Source organism: Gorilla gorilla, chromosome 3 (assembly GCF_029281585.2).
Source record: "Gorilla gorilla gorilla isolate KB3781 chromosome 3, NHGRI_mGorGor1-v2.1_pri, whole genome shotgun sequence".
Lineage (NCBI taxonomy): Eukaryota > Metazoa > Chordata > Mammalia > Primates > Hominidae > Gorilla > Gorilla gorilla.
In genome coordinates, this window is record NC_073227.2 from 152,905,054 (window position 1) to 152,926,296 (window position 21,243).

The 21,243-nt window shown below is 36.5% G+C and overlaps 1 long non-coding RNA gene across 1 annotated transcript in view; it reads left to right on the forward strand.

Moving 5' to 3' along the window:
- The window catches only part of LOC129532951 (uncharacterized), an 82,656-nt gene that overhangs the window by 29,019 nt on the left and 32,394 nt on the right, over positions 1 to 21,243 (forward strand). Inside the window, exon 2 of the long non-coding RNA XR_008678927.2 lies at positions 20,493 to 20,627. This is a non-coding gene — a long non-coding RNA (uncharacterized lncRNA). The remainder of the gene's footprint in view (positions 1 to 20,492; positions 20,628 to 21,243) is intronic.

Sequence of the window (21,243 nt, forward strand, 5' to 3'; positions counted from 1 at the left end):
CTGGAGAATGGTAGCCCTCTTCTCACAGCTCCACTAGGCAGTACCCCTGTGGGTACTCTGTATGGGGGCTTTAACCCCATATTTCCCTTCCCCAGTGCCCTAGCAGAGATTCTGCCCCTGCAGCAAACTTCTGCCTGGACATCCAGGTGTTTTCATAGGCAGAGGTTTCTAAAACTTAACTCTTATATTCTGTGCACCTGCAGGCCAAATACAATGTGGAAGCCACCAAGGCTTGTGGCTTGCACCATCTGAAGCAATGGCTTGAGCTGCACTTTAGCCACTTTTAGCCATGGAGTGGCTGGGATGCAGGGCACCAAGTCTCAAGGCTGTACACACCAGCAGGGCCCTAGGCCGTGCCCACAATACCATTTTATCTTCCTAGGCCTCTGGGCCTGTGATGGGAGGGCCTACCTTGAAGATCTCTGGCATGCCCTTGTGACTTTGTCCATTGTCTTGGGAATTAACACTTGGCCTCTCTTTACTTATGCAAATTTCTGAAGTCAGCTTGAATTACTCCTCAGAAAGTGGGTTTTTCTTTTCTACCACATGGTCAGGCTGCAAAATTTCCAAACTTTTATGCTCTGCTTCCCTTTTAAACACAATTTCCAATTTCGAACCTTCTGTTTGTAAGTGCATATAACTATAAGCTTTCAGGAAAAAAACAGCTCATATCATGAATGCTTTGCTGCTTAGAAGTTTCTTCTGCCAGATCCCCTAAATCATCTCTCTCAAGTTCAAAGTTCCACAGATATCTAAGGCAGGGGTAAAATTCTGTCAGTCTCTTTACTGAAGTATAGCAAGAGTGACCTTTGCTCCAGTTCCCAATGAGTTCCTCATCTCCACCAGAGGCCACCTCATTCTGGAATTCAGTTTCCATATCACTATCAGAATTTTGGTTAAAACCATTCAACACATCTCTAGGAAGTTCCAGACTTTCCCACATCTTCCTGTCTTCTAAGTCCTTCAAACTGTTCCGACCTTTTCCCATTACCCAGCTCCAAATTTGCTTCTACATTTTCAGGATATCTTTGTATTATTGACCCACCCCTGGTACCAATTCTCTGTTATTGTCCATTCTCACACTGCTATAAAGATACTACCTGAGATTAGGCAATTTATAAAGAGAGGTTTAATTTACTCACAGTTCTGCATGGCTGGGGAAGCCTCAGCAAACTTAAAATCATGGTGGAAGGTGAAGGGAAAGCAAGGCACATCTGACATGATGGCAGAAGAAAGAGAGTGAGGAAGTGCCACTTTAAACTGTTACATCTCAAGAGAACTCATTCACTATCATGAGAACAGCATGGGGGAATCTACTCCATGATCCAATAACCTCCAATCAGGTCCCTCTCTCGACATGTGGGGATTATAATTTGAGATGAGATTTGGGTAAGGACACAGAGTCAAACCATATTATTTAGTCATTTGAGCAATGCCCATGAAAATAACGTAGATTGTCAGGTCTTTTATATAGTACAGTATCTGCTATGTCAATCTTGGGAATAGCCCCATGAGGAAAGTTTAAATTGTCTCTACTTTTCATGTTTTAGACATGAGTTTTGATTTAGATATTATCTAAGTGTGGAGTCCTAACTAGAGAAAAGAAATCAGGCTGGTAAGAGAAGGAGAAAGCAAAAAGAAGAGCAGATAACCTCTAAGTCTATATTTCCTCATGGTCCAGAACACCTCGCCTTCCTATGCAAATAACTCACAACCTTCCTAGGTCTGACTTATCACCAGATTCTTGGCTGATAGAAAAATGCAAGTTTGCTTACTATAACTTTGGCATTATTAGTACTGCGTGCAGCCCTCTCCAGCACATACCACAAGCCTCATCCTATAGAGTCCCCTGAAAGCCTTTGTCTCCTTGCAGTCAGCTTCCCTCTTGCTGACTTGCCTATTGCACCTATGCAACATACTTTTCTACTTTCTATAATAAGTTTGCCTTATTTTCCTACAACTGTCTTGGTAAATTTGTTTTACTACCCACATGACACTGGCCCCAGACAGTCAGCACCTGTGACAGTAAGGCTTCAAACTGCACAGTGTTCCTTTGTTCAAAGTGCCCACAAATGATGTTAACGAGATAAAGAAAACTCCCTAGATCAAGGTTAATTTTTTCAAAGTGAACAGACACATAAATGTTTCTCTAATCCCTATTCTGGACATATACCTTCTTCCTCAGACCAACTAACCTGTTGGCCTGTGTATTTCAAACTCTCGCATTCAGCAGTTAATCTATTACAAGTCTCATTATTGGGGGGGGGAGATATTTTTATTATTATTTTATAATCAGAGTTAATTATATTGCCTGAACATAGCTAATGATCAGAATGGGGTGTATTTGTATTATGTCCCTTTGAAAGAACTGTTCACTTATTCTTAGATCAAGTTAGGCCTAGGGTCTTTGATGACATTTCTTAATTCAGTGAAAGCATAAATTCCTTCTGTCATCCTTGTCTTAGCAAGATTGCTTATTTGAAATCTTTCTTCTCTTAAGAAAACATTGGCACACACTCTGTGCTTAATAATAAACAAATTATACTCAAAAGTCTTTTTTTAATCTGCATTTTTTTGAGACAAGGTCTTGCTCTATCACTCAGGCTGAAGTGCAGTAGCACAATCATAGTTCACTGCCACCTCCAACTCCAGGGCTCAAGTGATCCTCCTGTCTCAGCCTCCTGAGTAGCTGGTACTACAGGTGCATGCCACCATGGCTGGCTATTTTGTGTGTTTGTGTGTAGAGATGGTGTCTTTTGATATTGCCCAGACTGGTCTTGAACTCCTGGGGTCAATCAATTCTCCTCCCTCAGCCTCCCAAAGGGGTAAGATTACAGGCATGAGCAACAGCACCTGGCCAATACGAACTTTCTTAATCCAACTATCAATTAAATTAAAACCATGTACATTAAAAATTATAGCTTCATTTATAGGTACAGTCAATCAGCATGGGTTTTGTATATAATTTTGATTTCTCTATTGATATTTTAACTGTTTTAAAGTTATCTTCTTAATTTTAGTTCCTGGAAATACAGATTATACTATGCATTTTATTTTAGTACTATCTACCTCATAATTGTACTAATATTTCTGGTAAATTACAGATACTGTGTGTCTATATTTAAAAAATCTTTATGTGTTATAAAACCTTAATGTAAGTTAAAATATAAAAATATTCAGTTACAATTAATTTTTATATGATCTTATTTCTTTTAAAAAGCTAAGATTATAAATGAGAGGACATATATTGATAAGGATTTTTATATTTATGCAGAAGCGTTCTTAATTTTTTTTCCTGTAAATCATGGTTAACTTTGATATTAGTTCCTTTCAGTTTGAAAAACACCTTTTAGTATTTTTTATTTTTGAGACAAAGGCTTGTTCTGTCAGAGTGCAGTGGTGCTATCATAACTCACAATGCGGCCTTGAACTCCTGGGCTCAAGTGATCCTCCACTTCAGCCTCCCAGTAACTGTGACTACAGGCAAACACCACCATGCCCAGCTAATTTATTTATTTTTTATTTTTGTACATATGGGGTCTTTCTATTTTGATCAGGCTGGTCTTAAACTCTTGGCCTCAAGTGATTCTCATGTCTCAATCTCTACAAGTGCTGGGATTATAGTATTTTTTTTAAAGGCGGTTTGCTAACAACAACTTATGTATTTGTTTCTCTGGGGATTCCATTATTTTTCCTTTATTTTTGAAGAATTATTTTCCTGAACATACAATTATAGTTTGACCCTTGCTCGTTTTTGTTTTGTTTCCTCTAGCACTGTGAATATATAATTCCGATACTTTTTAGTCTCATGATTCCTGGAGAAAAATCACCTGTTAATCATATTGCTGCTTCCATGTCCAAGTTCAGTTGTTTCATACTTTCTACATCCTATATTTTCTGTTTACCTTTCTATACTTTGACTATGATTTGCCTAGATGTGAATCTCTTTGTGTCTTTTCTACTTGAGTTTTGCTAAACTTCAGGGATATATAGATTAATGTACTCCATCACATTATGGAAGCTTTCGCCATTATTTCATCAAATAATATGTCTTCCCCTTTATCTTTCTTCTCTCCTTCTGGCACTCTTATTACATGTATGTAGTTAAACTTATTCTTCCACACGTTCATAAGTTTCTGTTACTTTTTATTCATTTTTTCTTCTTTAACATATATTTTCTATTGGTCTTTATTCAAGTTCACTGGTATTTTTATATTTTTATTAAACTTTGTAAGAAAGAGTTTGACCAATTTACATTTCTCCTACAAACACGCTTTTTAATTTTGTCAATCTGAAAATACATTTTAATATGAATTTATATTATTAATAAAGTGACCATTATTTCATAATGTAAAGAAGTAATTTTATTTTTATTCTGGTGAATGTTCTTGTGACTGGGTGTCCCCAAGACCACTCTCACATTTGATGATTACTGTAAGGAATCATAGACAACATAAAAGCTGTTATTTTTCATGGTTATGGCACATTACAATGAATGGTTACAGATTAAAATCAGCAAAAGTACAAGGCACATAAAGTGAAGTCCAGGAATATGAGCAAGCTTCCAGTTTTTTCTGTCAGTTGAGTCACATAGATGGTGCTTAATTCTCACAGCAATATATGTGGCAACATATATAGAGTATTGCCAACCAGAGAAGTTCACCTGAGCTTTTGTGTCTGGAGTTTTTATTAAGGACTTGTCACTCAGTCTTGAAGTGACACTATGGCTGATCTTAGTCACTATGTCTTCAGCCCCTCCGGAGGTCAAGTTGATAGAGTGTGGCCTACTGCTCCCATGATAAACTACATTATTAGCATAAACTATCTATTGTGGTCCAAGCACCCACCATAAATCAAATCATTAATATAAGCTATCTGTTATAGCCCAAGGTCTCAGGTATATAAAGACACTTTTATTACATAGGATTTCCCAAGTGCTTGGAATTAATATTACAGGAATTGGTCAAGGACCAGTCCTTTCCTTATGATATTTAGGGTGTAAATGCCCCAAGCCTACTGAGTTAACCCTTTACTTCACAGAACTATTCTCATAATTTTCCATGATTTAAAGATATGTACATATTAAGGTGATTAGCTCTTCATCTGGCATATGATGTATAAATTTTGACATAAGAGGGAAATATCTCTTATTTAATTCACACAGATAACCTAAAATTATTTTTTAAAATGCTGTTTGCTTTTAGAAAATATTAAGAACACCATCATGACAGAATATATCATAAATATAGAAAATGTAGGCCAATAATAGAGTAAAAACTGTCTGCTTCTCATATAAATAATAAATAATGAATATCCAGAATATTTACATGGTATCTACAAATCTATGAGAAAAAGTTATTCAGCCAAATATATGTAAAATCTAGAGATGACATTAAGCAGTGCATACAGGAATATGCCATAATCACAAATGAACTTAGAAAAGATCTTCAATCTCCTCTGCAATCAATAAACACAAAATGAACAGACTTGTTCATAGAAATCAAATAAAAAACATTTTTACAGAGAATAACAAATATTGTTAAGCAGGTGGGGAAATGTACACATTTTTTCCTAAAGTATAAAATGGTAGGGTCACTTTGGAGGACAAATGAATAGCATCTAGTAATAATGATGCTGTGAATACACCCTGACCAAGAATTTCACTTGTAGGAGTCTAAGATAAAGAAATACATTTTCCAACGTGTTGTACATGTCTGTATTTTTCATTCTTTTTTTTTTATACTTTAAGTTTTAGCGTACATGTGCACAACGTGCAGGTTAGTTACATATGTATACATGTGCCATTTGACCCAGCAATCCCATTACTGGATATATACCCAAAGGATTATAAATCATGCTGTATTTTACATTCTTAAAAATTCAAGTTGCCATTGGGTAATACGACCATTTTGGATGAATTTTCCCTGTTTTATTTTTATGTTAAAACTTCTTGGCCAGGCATGGTGGCTCACACCTGTAATCTCAGCACTTCGGGAGGCCAAGGTGGGCAAATCACTTGAGGTCAAGAGTTCAAGACCAACCTGGAATCCCCATCTTTACTAAAAAATGCAAAAATCAGCCTGGCATGGTACTGTTCACCCATAGCCCCAGCTACTCCAGAGGCTGAGGTGTGAGAATCCCTTGAACCCACGAGGCGGAGGGTGCAGTGAGCTGAGGTCACACCACTGCACTCCATCCTGGGCAATAGAGCAAGATTCTGTCTCAAAAACAACAACAAACCCCAAAACCTTTTTTATTTTATGTTCATTCATGAAGGCTTTCACTGGACATAGAATTCTGGATTGAAAGGGTTTTTCTTTTCCTTCCTTCCTCCTCCTTCTTCTCTATCTTCTCCTCAGTTTTCTCCTCCTGCTCCTCTTCTGCTTTCTTCTCCTTCTCCTTCTCCTCCTCATCCTCCTCCTCCTCCTCCTTCTCCTTCTTCTCCTCCTCCTCCTCTTCCTCCTCCTCCTGTTCCTACTCCTTCTTCTTCTCCTCCTTCTTCTTTCTCCTTCTTCTTATTTTTCTGGAATTTTCTTCCTCTCATTTTTCTTTATTTAGAATATTTTTTCCTTCTTTTGAATAATATTCCTCTCATTCTTCTTTATTTTGAATAACTTTGCCTTCTTTTGAACAAAGTGGATATAATTAAGTATGAAATTTGGTCTCCCTTTTTAATTCTGAGTTGTTTTCTTAGTAGTTGCATTAAGGCTTATATCATACATCTTAACTTACTAGAATGTATTTCTGCTGATTTAATTCATTAATGCTGACCCAATTTTAGTGAAATATAGAAACTTCACTTCCTTATAGCTCCATTTACCCCCCTCATTGTTCTATTATTGCTGTACATGTAAAGTATATATATATTTGGCAAGCCCAGTAATAAATTATTATAAATATTAGCTTTTTTCACTTTATTTTTCTTAAATAAGTTGAAGTAAAAGGGTAGAGAAAATATAGTTTATTATATTAATATTTTTGTTAACTTTCACTTGTACTCTTTCTATGAATTTAAGCTACCGTCTGGTAACTAATTTGCTTATTCCATTATAGTTTTTTTCCCACCCACCTTTGTTATGCTGTTATTGTCAAATATATTATATTTGTATATGTTTTAGGATATATAACATATATTCTAAATACATTATATATCTGTATGTTACAGTGCAAAAATACCCTTAAATGTATTGTTTATGCAATTGCTTTTTAAAATTATTTAAGGCAGGAGAAAAATATATACAAGTAGACTGTCTTTTAAAATTACCTCCTTAAATGTTTTTACCAACACTTTTTTATGTGTACTCAGATTAATCTATGATATCACTTGCCTTCAGCCTAGAAATGTCCTTTTTTTTTTGTGAAGCAGTTCTGCTAGCAATAAATTCTGTCGGTTTTTGTTTTTCTGGGAATGTGTTAATATTTGTCTCCATTTTGAAACATAGTTTTATTAGATACAAGCTTCTTGATCAACAGCTTTTGTGTTGTTTTGCTTTGTTTTACTTAGCACTTTGCTTCTGTTGTTACAGTGCCTTCTCATCTCCATTGTTTCTGATGAGTAGGCAGCTATTAATTTTATTGGAGTTTCTCTTGTATGTCCTGAATCATTTTACCCTTAATGTTTTGAAGATTTTCTTTCTCTCTTTAGCTTAACTTTTTGATTAGGATGTGTTTAAGTGTATATCTCTTTTGGTTTATCCTAATTTGAGTTTATTGAGCTTCTTAATATAAGGATTTTTTTTCAACAGATTTTGAAAATGTTAAGATTATTGCATAATCTTTGTTGATCTATTTTTAAATTCACTGATTGTTTCTTTTTCTTACTCAAATCTTTCACTGTCACTCTATTTTCGTATTTTTACTTTTCATCTTCATATTTTATTTGACTTTTTATAATTTCTATTTCTTTATTGATAGTCTCTCTTTTATAATCCATTGTCATTATATCTTCATTTCTTTAAATATGGTTTTCATTAATTATTTGAACATATTTATAACAGCTACTGTGAAGTCTGTGCTAATTCCACCATCTGTGTACTTCAACCGTAATTTTTATTGCCTGATTATTTTTCTTATTTGTGAGTCTCACTTGTACTTTTTCCTACATGTATCATAAATTTTTGTTGTTGAAAACTGGACATTTTAAACATATATACTGTTGAAATTCTGGGTACTGACTTCTCATTCACCTCCCCATGGTTTCTTACTGTTTTTCTTGGTGTTGGTGGTGGTGTCTTTTTGTGAGTTTTAAAATTTCATCATTTGAATAAGTTATTTTTCCAAAGTCTATTTTGCCTGTTTTCAGCCTCTGATGTTTTTGCTCAGATTTTGTTCCCTTGTTTTTAATTTTTATGTTTAGTTTAGTTACCTAGGGGTCACTTCCAGGTCAATATGAGTCACATGGTGGTCAAAGGTTGTGCTTAAGCTTCCTTTATCAGTAGATTTTTACCTTTTCCCATTGGATATGTGAATTGTTGGAGCCTACTATCACAATTCAATAAGCTTTTGTGTTTGCCCCATTTTCATCCAGGGACTAGTAGCTTCTATTTTTTTCTCTTCAGTCAGTACTGAGAAGATACAGCCATGGGCATTCCTGAGTCTTTCAAACTGCAGGGCTAAGTATGAATTTATGTATAAGCATGGCATTCTAGGAGTTGCCTCTAGGACCACATAGCTTATTATTCAGTAGTGTTCAGTCTGGGGTTGTCTTTAAACCAGTGAAGCCTCTGTCTTGTGTTGATGTGTCTATGTTTGACTGGATAAATATTTTTAAGTCTGTCCAGGTTATGTACTGATTGCTCCCGGGTTCCTACTCATTATTATTATTACACAGTCTAGCACATTTTCATCATCTTCCTGGTTCATAGTTGAATATGATCTCTATGCAACTACCAAACTCCTATTAATTGCTCTCCACCAAGATTTCCATTGTTTCTGAAAATGTCCTCAGGCATGGAATTTCTCATGTTTGGTACCAAATATAGTCAGTTTCCTCAGTCAGATCTGTGGAAGTCTTCATTGTTAAGACCTGCCTTCCCCACATGCATAATCCCTTCACAAGTACAACAGAACTGGTGTGTTAGAGGATCAGATTTTCCAGAAAACTACTCATATTACAAGTGTGCACTGGTGGTGGGAAGTAGATTCTTCTCTTTTCAGCTTGGCTCTCCTATCATGGAAATTATATTTATAAGCCTACTGGGAAAGGGGCACTTGGGGCCCAATATTCTTGGTCTGCATTCCTGGAATACAATTTCCATTTTATGGTTGGGGGCTGGATGGGAAAAGGGACACCAGTGCTATCCGAAGTGCTCAGATGGTATGAAGATTCTGCAGGACAGGGCTGGGAGGCATAAGAAATGTTAGCATCCTGCCCATCTTTGTGTGAAACTACAGTGCAAGACTATGAGTTGGATAGAGCAAGTCATTGTCTTTTTTGCCACACTTCCTTGGGAGTAGAATGCCCATGGTAGAGATTTATAACACAGAGCTAGGGGTGGAATAAGTGGGAAGGGTCAGAATATGGGTTATAGTTCAAATTCTATAGACTCTCACTGTACTTTGTGCAAAGACAGAAGATTTTCTTAAATGAATATAAGTAAAATTTCACAAATGAAACATTGTTTTTGTTTTATAATTTTTATCAATTAATTTGTTATGTTGCCGATGAAAGGATCCACTGAGATTTTTATTCCACCATTCTGGAAGTTCCCTTTTGAAAGAATTTCACTGATAGTTGCTATAGTTTGGGTGTTTGTCTCCTCCAAATCTCATGTTGAAATGGGGTCCCCAGTGTTAGAGGTGGGGCCTGGTGGGAGGTGTTTAAATTATGGCAGCAAATTCTTCATAAATCCCTCTGATATGGTTTGGTTCTGTGTTCCCACCCAATTTCACATTGAATTGTAATAATACCCATGTGTCAAAGGCAGGACTAGGTGGAGAAAATTGAATCATGGTTGGTTTCCCCCATGCTGTTCTTATGATAGTGAGTGAGTTCTCACAAGATCTGATTGTTTCATAAGGGGCTTCCCCCTTCACTTGGCACTCATTCTCTCTCTTGCCATCCTGTGAAGAGGTGACTTCTATCAGGATTGTAAGTTTTTTGAGACCTCCCAAGCCACGTGGATCTTTGAGTCAATTAACCTCTTCTTTATAAATCACCCAGTCTTGGGTATTTTTTATAGCAGTGTGAGAATGAATTAATACAGTAAATTGGTAATGCAGAGAGTAGGTGCTGCTATAAAGATACTTGAAAATGTAGAAGTGACTTTGGAATTGGGTAAAAGGCAGAGATTGGAATAGTTTAGAGGGCTCAGAAGAAGACAGGAAAATGTGGGAAAATTTGGAACTTCCTAGGGACTTGGAGGGCTCAGAAGACAGGAAGACGTGGGAAAGTGTGGAACTTCCTAGGGACTTGTTGAATAGTTTTGACCAAAATGCTAATAGTCATATGGACAATACATTTCAGGTTGATGTGGTCACAGATGTAGATGAGGAATTTGTTGGGAACTGGAACAAAGGTGACATTTGTTATGCTCTAGTGAAGAGACTGGAGGCATTTTGCCCCTGCCTTATATATCTCTGGAAGTTTCAATTTGAGAAAGATGATTTAGGGTATCTGGTGGAAGAACTACAAAGCACTGCTCAGTGAAATAAAAGAGGACACAAACAAATGGAAGAACATTCCATGCTCATGGATAGGAAGAATCAATATCGTGAAAATGGCCATACTGCCTAAGGTAATCTATAGAGTCAATGCCATCCCCATCAAGCTACCAATGACTTTCTTCACAAAATTGGAAAAAACACTTTAAAGTTCATTTGGAACCAGAAAAAAGCCCATATAGCCAAGACAATCCTAAGCAAAAAGGACAAAGCTGGAAGCATCACACTACTTGACTTCAAACTGTACTAAAAGGCTACAGTAACCAAAACAGCATGGTACTGGTACCGGTACCGAAACAGATATATAGACTAATGGAACAGAAGAGAGGCCTCAGAAATAACACCACACATCTACAACCATCTGATCTTTCACAAACCTGACCAAAACAAGAAATGGGGAAAGGATTCCCTATTTAATAAATGGTGCTGGGAAAACTGGTTCGCCATATGTAGAAAGTTGAAACTGGGCCTCTTCCTTTCACCTTATAGAAAAATTAATTCAAGATGGAATTAAAGACTTAAATGTAAGACTTAAAACCATAAAAACCCTAGAAGAAAACCTAGGCAATACCATTCAGGACATAGGCATGACCAAAGACTTCATGAGTAAAGCAATGACAACAAAATTCAAAACGCAATGGCAACAAAAACACCAAAAGCAATGGCAACAAAAGTCAAAATAGACAAATGGGATCTAATTAAACTAAAGAGCTTCTGCACAGCAAAAGAAACTACCATCAGAGTGAACAGGCAACCTACAGAATGAGAGAAAACTTTTGACATCTACCCAACTGACAAAGGGCTAATATCCAGAATCTACAAATAACTTAAACAAATTTACAAGAAACAAACAACCCCATCAAAAAGTGGGCAAGGGATATGAACAGACACTTCTCAAAATAAGACATTTATGCAGCCAACAGACACGTGAAAAAATGCTCATCATCACTGGTCATCAGGGAATGCAAATCAAAACCACAATGAGATACCATCCCATGCCAGTTAGAATGGCAATCACTAAAACTCAGGAAACAACAGATGCTGGAGAGGATGTGGAGAAATAGGAATGCTTTTACACTGTTGGTGGGAGTGTAAATTAGTTCAACCATTGTGGAAGACAGTGTGGCAATTCCTCGGTGATCTAGAACTAGAAGTATCATTTAACCAAGTGATCCCATTACTGGGTACATACCCAACGGATTATAAATAATGCTACTATAAAGACACATGCACACATATGTTTACTGTGGCACTATTCACAATAGCAAAGACCTGGAACCAACCCAAATGTCCATCAGTGATAGACTGGATTAAGAAAATGGATGAGTTCATGTCCTTTGCAGTGACATGGATGAAGCTGGAAACCATCATTCTCAGCAAACTATCACAAGGACAGAAAACCAAACACCACATGTTCTCACTCATAGGTGGGAATTGAACAATGAGAACACATAGACCCAGGGTGGGGAACATCACACACTGGAGCCTGTCGGGGGGTGGGGGGCTGTGGGAGGGATAGCATTAGGAGAAATACCTCATGTAAATGATGAGTTGGCAGGTGCAGCAAACCAACATGGCACACGTTTATCTATGTAACAAACCTGTGTGTTGTGCACCTGTACCCTAGAGCTTAAAGTTTAATAATTAAAAAAAAGAATTGAGGTTGGGGAACCTCTGCCTAGATGCAGAGGATGTATGGAAATGCCTGGATGTCCAGGCAGAAGTTTGCTGCAGAGGTGGAGCCCTCATGGAAAACCTCTGCTTGGGCAGTGCAGAAGGGAAGTATGGGGATGGAGTCCGCAAACAGATTCCCCACCCAGGCACTGCCTAGTGGAGCTGTGAGGAGAGGGACATCATCCTCCAGACCCCAGAATGGTAGATCCATCAATGGCTTGCACCATGTGCCAGGAAGAGCCACAGGCACTCAATGGCAGCCCATGAAAGCAGCCCAGAGGAGGACTGTACCCTGTAAAGTCACAGGGGTGAAGCTGCCCAACACCAGGGGAGCCCACCTCTTGCATCAGTGTAACCTGGATGTGTGACGTAGAGTCAAAGAAGATCATTTTGGAACTTTAAGTTTTAATGACCACCTTATTGGATTTCAGATTGGCATGGAGCCTGTAGCCCCTTTGTTTTGACTAATTTCTCCCATTTGGAATGGGTGCATTTATGCAATGCCTGCACCCCCATTGTATCTAAAAAAGTAACTCACTTGTGTTTGATTTTACTGGCTCATAGACAGAAGGGACTTGCCTTGAAGTAGGAGGACATGATATTTTGAGGGGTCAGGGGTGGAATGATATGATCTGGCTCTATGTCCTGACCCAAATCTCACCTTGAATTGTAATAATCCCCATGTGTCAAGGGTGGGACCAGGTGTATACAATTGAATCATAGGGGTGGTTTCCCCATGCTGTTCTTGTGATAGGGAGTAAGTTGTCACAAGATCTGATGGTTTTATAAGGGGCTTCCCCCTTCACTTGGCACTCATTCTCTCTCCTGCCACCTTCTGAAGATGTGCCTTTTGACATGATTGTAAATTTCCTGAGCTCACCCTCAAGCCATGCAGAACTGTGAGTTAATTAGACCTCTTTTCTTTATAAATTACCCAGTCTTGGGTATTTCTTCATAGCAGTTTCAAAACAGACTAATACACCCTTCTTGTAAGGTAATCAGTGAGCTCTCCCTCTGAGTTCAGGCAAGATCTGATTACTTAAAGGAATGTGGCACCTCCTCTATCTCTTTTTTGCTTCCTCTGTCTTGCTTTCTCTCTTGCTTTGGAACATGCCTGCTCACCCTTTGCCTTCCACCATGATTGTAAGCTTCCTGGGCCCTCGACAGAAGCAGATGCCGACACTAAGCTTCCTGTATGGCCTGCAGAGCCAATAGTCAAAATAAACTTTTTTTCTTTATAAATTAACTCGTCTCGGGTATTTCTTTATAGCAATGCAAATAGACTAACACAAGAGTATTTCAATGTCATCTAGTTTTCCATTGTTTCCAGTGAGAAATCAGTGGATATTTGAATCTTTTTTAATATAATTTGTCATATTTCTTTCAGGACATTATTTTCAGTTTTCAGCAATTTGTGATATAGTTATGCTTTTATTAAAACATTTATTTGTTTTTAATTTTGTTTCAAACTGAATGATCTTGAATTTAAAAATTCATGTTTATCACTACATTTCTGAAAATGCATTTTATATTTCTTCAGATGTTATTTCTGCAGCCATTTGTTTTCTTCTTTTTCTAGGTATCATTTAAATGTGTATTATAACTTTTGTATTGATCCACAGGTTTCATAAGTTCTATTCATTTTGTTAAATCTATTTTCTCCCCCTTTTTCAGAATTGGATATTTTCTAATGATCAATTTGTATATATACTGTTTCTTTGATAATTTTTAATATGTTGTTAAGCCCATATAGTGATTATTTTAAGGCCAGATATTTTATTTTTCAGGTTTAAAATTTCAGCTTTAATATATTTTTTATTTATCCACTCAGATTTCCTATCTTTACATTTATTATGAGCCTATTTTTTCTTTTTATTCTAGTGTATAGTAATAATAATAGTTTTAAAACTCCGTTAATTTCATCTTTTGAGACAACTTCAGCTTTTTCTCTATTGATTTTTTTTAAATTTGGGTCATTTATTCTTATTTATTTATATATGAGTAATTTTGGAGTGTAACCTGGACATTGTGGAACATACATACTGGAGGCTCTGAATTCTGTTTTGTTTTTCTGAAGACGATTTCTTTTTCTCCCAATTAAACAGCTGAACTCAGTCTGGAAGATCTGTATCCTCTCCAGTGAGCAGCATCTGAATTCTAGCTTCAATTATTTTAGCCTGAAATGGTCTTTTTGGCATCTGCTTTACAGGTGCATGGTCAATAGGTCTACCAGAGGTATGAATTGAGTTTACACACATTATTTGGTACTACTCTTTTCTGTGCCTCTCCTTTCTTGAATATCACCCCTTCAATTTCTTATGGGTCAGGAATTCAAACTCTGTCCTCTGGTTCATCCAGTTAACAAGACTACACACTGAAGAAATAAACTGTAGCTTTACTACAAGACGAAGTGTGGTACTTGACTGTGTCCTCAAGCAGAACCCTTGTAAAATGTGAAACTTAACCAATGCATATACATTGCTGAAAGTTTTGCTATCCCTTTAATATCTGCCTAAGTTTTGTCTTTCTGATTTTTTAAAGATAATTTTCAAAGATATTACAAGTCCTTTCTAAAAGATTGGGTCTGATATCAGCTACTTAGCCATTATTGGAAGGAGAACTACTTAAGTCAAGTTTTAAACATGTTTGTAAATGATGAGTTGAAATTGTGCATGTAATAGTTTTTAGTATTGCTTTTACTTGCATCCTAACTAGAATTATCATATAACCCCTGTGATGGTTAATACTAAGTGTCAACTTGGTTAGATTGAAGGATGCAAAGTATTGATCCTGGGTTTGTCTGTGAGGGTGTTGCCAAAGGAAATTAACATTTGAGTCAGTGGGGTGGGAAGGGCAGACCAACACTTAATCTGGGTGGGCAACATCTAATCAGCTGCCAGCTCATCCAGGACATAAAGCAGGCAGAAAAACTTGAAAAGGTAGACTGGCTTAGTCTCCCAGCCTACATTTTTCTCCCATGCTGGATGCTTCTTGCCCTCGAACATTGCACTCCAAGTTCTTCAGCTTTAGGACTCAGACTGGCTTCCTTTCTCTTCAGCTTGCAGACTGCCTATTGTGGGACCTTGTGATCATGTGAGTTAATACTCCTTATTAAGCTCCTCTTTTTATATACAACTATCCTATTAGTTCTGTCCCTCTAGAGAACCCTGACAAATACAATCCCTTCCTCCTACCTTAGACCTTTAAAAATAAATTTAAAATAGAAAATTAAGTCAGGATACTATTTAAATTGGGCCACACAACAAAGTTTATGGGAAAAGACTGTATTTTGACGGCATGTGTTTACTGAAACTAAGATCTCAGTTTTGGATAGTTTCTTGAATCTCTCGACAAGGTGTGCATTTCAACATTTTCATCAGTGTCTTTGTTTCTTTTCACAAATAACTTATTATTGTCTTTGTTCTATTAGTTTCCTAGGACTGCTATAACAAAGTACTACAAATTGAGTGGCTTAAAACAACAGAAATACATTCTCTGTTAGTTCCAGAGTCTAGATATCTGAAACCAATGAGTTAGCAGTGCCCATGCTGACTCTGAGATTCTGGGTTAAATTGTTTTTAGCCTCTTCCTAGCTTCTGATGGTGGCCATTAATCCTTGGCATTCATTCACTTGCAGCTGCATCAATTCCAATATCTGCCTCTTCCATCATGTGGCCTTCTCCTTGTGTGTCTCTGTCTTCATATGGCATTGTCTTCTTTTAAAGAAACCAGTCATATTGGATTAGGGCTCACCTTACTCTAGTATTACCTTATGCTAATTAATTACATTTGTAATGACCCCATTCCTAAATAAATTTGCATTCATGGGTACTGAGAATTAGGACTTCACATCTTTTTTGTGGAGAGCACATTTGAATGTGTAACATTGTCTTTGCACAAAAAAATGCTATATGTAACACTCACAAACCCCTTTACCCCCTCGTGAGACATTCTCAACTCACATATAACTAAACAGATAGAAGTGAAAAGGTCAAAATAACTTCTGTCCAAACAGAGACCTCATTTTAGCCTCTCAAACTGAACCTCCCATTAAAAAGCTTCTGGCCTAGTCTAAACATACAAATTAAAGGTATTGCAGCACTCTTCCCAACACCCAAGATATGGAATCAATTTAAGTGGTCATCAATGGTTGAATGCATAAAGAAAATGTATATACACAATATAATATTATTCAGTCATATAAAGAATGAAATCCCGCCATTTGCAGCAACATGGGTAGATGTGGAGAAAATTATGTGAAATTCAATAAGCCAGACACAGAAAGACAAATATCACGTGTTCTCACTCATATGTGGGAGCTGAAAAAAATGATCTCATAAAAGTAGTAAATACAATAGTGCTTACCAGAGGCTAGGAAGTGTATTAAGAAGGGGATAAAGAGCAGTTGGTTAATGGATACAAAAACACAATTAGACAGAGGGGATAAGACTGAGTGTTTGGTAGCATAATAGGGAGACTATAGTTTACAAAATTTATTACATATTTTAAAATAGCTAGAAGAGAAGATACAGAATTTTTCCAACACAAATGCATGATAAATATTTGACGTGATGAATATCCCAATTACCTGGATTTGATAATTATACATCACATGCTAGTATCAAAATATCACACGTACCCTATAAATCTGTTCAATTATTAGGTATGAATAAAAAATTAAAAGAATAAATAAAACAGGCATAGAGAGACTATGTGACTTATCCAGAAACAGAGAAATCATTAACAGCACTGGGATCATAATTTAGGAATTTTGAATTTAGCAAAGTTTAAATTGAAATCCACAGTGAAGTGATGAACTTAAGGTCTAATCTGTATTGTTTTGATATCTGAGATCCAGGGAAATGGGATGCAATATCAGTCATAATTTTGGCTGTGGCTGTCCACTAAAAACACTTTATTTGAGCTGGGGGAAAAAAGCAGCATTATAAATCTGAATCACTTTCCTAATTCATGCATAAACCCAGTCATGCTCCATGTACTTATAGTAAAGCTAAACTGAATTTTAAAGTTTACAGCAGGATTCCATAAGCAAAAACATTTCAAGTAAAAAGTCAAGGAATTAAGTCAGAATGCCATGTACTTAAATTGAGAAACACAACCTAGGTTATAGAACAAGTCTATACCGAAACAAATCAAGCCCATATCTTTTTTATTTCCATTGTTAGTGAACCTGAAGAAAATGCTGGAATATATTTATTCCATTCGAGAACAACCAGAAGAGATAAGAACTGTTAGGTGAAATAAATCTCTCTAGATTTATAAGGTAAAACTTGATCATTGGTTTTTGATGGCTAACATTCACCTACTCTTTTCTTTATAGATAGTTTCTTGAATCTCTAATCAAAGAGAGCTCTTAATCTTTGCTTTCCTCAATATTTAACAACTTTTGAAAATTAAACTATGCACTTTACATTAGGTGATAATCCCCAAGATAAGGTCCTGTCACTTTAAGAAGCAGATATTTCAGTTACCAAACCAGACAAAGATATTTAAAAGATGCACAGAGCAACACAAAAATTGTCAGAAGATATTTTCCAACTGACTACATTTCTGAAGCCTTATTATTCCTTGTTTAATTGCCTGGTGCATGGCTTTTTCTCAGTGCATCATATTTTGGCTTTACTCTTCCAGTTTTACATACTGCCCTCTAGTCTTGACTAATGGCTTGACTTGCCTCTTGGGAGTAACTTCTCTCTTGACTCAAACACAGTCTCTGTCACATAAACTACTTTTCTAATCGTTGACCAGAACTTGCCACTGCAGTAACTGTCCTTTCTGAAGGCTTTCTGAGGGGTACCTTTTGCTCAACCAGCCAGCTGCTCTGTTACCCTTTGCTTCCCTCCTCTGGCAATATCTAGTCATTGCAGTCGCCTTCTCAAGTTCTATTTGAGTTCTTACACATTAGAGTTCGTTTCTGACAAAGTTTATCCATTCCTTCAAGAAATATTTATTACCAGTCAATTACTAGACAGACAGATTGTGAGGACAAAGAGTTATACAAATTAATTTTCTTTCTTGGTCATTGCTGATCTTTGAGTGTTAAAAAAAATCCAGTAATGACTTGTTTATCATTAGCATTGCCTTCCTGGACCCTCATTATCTGTATTTCCTTAATTGCCTGGGGTAGTTATTTAGGACGTATTTTGGATAATATTATATTATAATTATTACTTTTTAATAAATTATCTTATTTATTTATTCTTTCACCTCTCACTCAATATTAATTTATAAAAATCTTATGCATTAGGGCCAAAACATTGGTGATACAATATGAACACAAGAGATCTCTAGCATAAAATTTAGCATGAAGTCTGGCAGAAACCCAGCTATTAAGATCAGTAATTAAAATAAATTTATCTTGGAAAAAATTCAGAGTGAATTAGAAATATAAAAGAAGGAACATTTGAAGTATATAAAAAGTATTTATTTTCAAATATATACTTTCCGTATAATGAGAACATTATGCCAAAACTTCCACTAGTGTTTGCACATGCTAACATAATCATCTTTTTTTATGCTTTTATGTTTATGCTTTCTTTTTTGTGGGGGATCTACACATTGCCCAATTCATAGAATTATAGTATATACTTTTGAAAGTAATAAAATTACATGCAATTATTTTATGTTATATATTTTCTATTCATATATATTTTAATATTATACTGAGTTGAAAATACTGGTAATTTTTTTCAAAAATATTAAATAAGTAACAGGATCATAGGCTCTGTTCTAGATACTTTCAGAGCCACACAGAACATTCAAAACAGCAATGTAGAGATACTCTTTCACTTTTTACAGGAAAGGAAAACCATTTCAGTCAAGTTTAAGGGATTTCCTTAAGACTAAATATCTAAAAAGTGGAAGAAATGACCTTTCAATTGAGTTTCTGCTCTATTTCCTCTTCTTTTTCACTATACTAGGAAATGAAGATGATGACAGTATTTATTTATATGTAGCAGAATTATTCCTACATGGATTCTTGAAATTACTCTTATAATTATGCAATATTTTAAAAATGAAACACCTCCCTTCTTTCATATTTCCACTTTAATTTCATAAGGGTTAAATGTTCAGCCTACCCTTAATCTGTGGTGAATTCTGTGATGCACCACCCAAATCCACCTTCAATGGAGGATTTAGGTCTATTGCTGCAAACATCTTCAGCTTCCTTCCACGAAGTGTCTCTGAAGAGAAATTGCTGTGGGTTGAAGAGAGTCACCTCTTCAAAGCCATGCTTCTTCTCAGGGCAACCTGCATCCAACAACTAATCAATTCTTGACCATTTCAACTCATATTGAAACAATACTGAAGAACAAATCTAGTTCCATAACTCCCTGGGTGTCTGACAGTTCTGCCATTGAAGCTGCTTGCAGTATGACATCTCCGTCTGTCCAAGCTGCTTCCTTTCTCTCTTTTCCATGGATATTAATTCCAAGGAAGGGATTATTTAATTAATAACCAGCATGCTAAACTCCATCTCAAATGAGCCGGCTTTCAGTGGTAGCAAACCTACCACTGTTAGTTAGTAGCAGATGAGGGCCAGGAAAGTAGAACCTAAGACAAAAAATTAAAGCAGAAGCATTCGTCCCCCAGCTAGCAATTAGGACCTAATCCCCGGTGGTGGTCCAATTTATTTTTGTATTTTTTACCAGTAGTGAATTGGGATGCTTTATCTACGGAAAAGATTATATTAGCTAATGTGTTATATTAGGTGTTTGATAATTCTGGGGAACATAGTAACTACAAAAATATGAAATTCAGTTGCTATCACTAACTCAATTGATATTCTAGAACATTGTAACTAGAAGTTGAGAGAGGAAGAATAATTACAAATTGAAAGATAAATGCAAACAACAGAAGGTCTCCTTTGCGACATACAGAAACGTGTCACCTCTTTGTGGGAGGGCAGAGGAAACATGAAAACCAGATTAATGACTTAATTGGCAGAGTATCAAAGCTGGTTGGTGATGCCAAAGCCAGAACCAGATTTGGGGAAGAATTTAATTGTGACACATAGTTGGGATGTCTGAGTTGGTGCGCCATAAAACCTTGAATCCTCAGATTTCCCTAAACTAGACTACAAAAGTAGCCAAATTTTCCTTACATACTAATCTTCTCTCATTTGTTTTATGTAGAGACTTTGCTTCTCCATGACCACCTATTTCAACACTCAATATGTCCTAGCTCCCTCTCTGCTACTGTGTCCACAACCAAGCTTAAATCATAAACTAAATAAGCTGAGGATGTTCTGAATCTGATACGAGAAGAAAGTAACTATACCCAAAGTTACCTGCAATTCATAGCCAGTAGGTATAAGCAAGAGCTGGGGGTGAACATGTGGAGTTGAATTCTGAAGGTGCTAGCTAATAGGAACATAAACTTGGATGAGGAAGTCTATAGTGATTGTGAGCACTCTCTTAGAATACTGGATTTAACATCCTGGCAATTACCCCAGGAGATGGTATAAACATGCTAGTAGAATGCCTCCTAAGATGATGGCAATGGCTCCACGAGTGAGGTGTATGTGCCAAAATTGCCAGCTCTACAATAGAATAAGTGATTAAATGGCTCAAAGAAGTGAGCATGCTAATATTTATATATTTATATATTTGGCTGGAAGTCTCACCAGATATTTATTCCTTATAAAAATATTCGGAGCATACATTATTTAACAAGGACATAAGAAATGTTCAGATGAGTGCATCACTCACATTACCAGAAAGGTCAGTGGTGACTCTCCATATTGCCATGGGATTGATTGTTGAAGAGATCATTGCAGAAGTATGTTCTCTTTTAGCAGGACAGGTGATAGTGCCCCACAAAATAGAGTGCAGGCGGCAGTGCTAAATCGGAAGCAAAATGGATGCAAAATACTGTTAACATAAA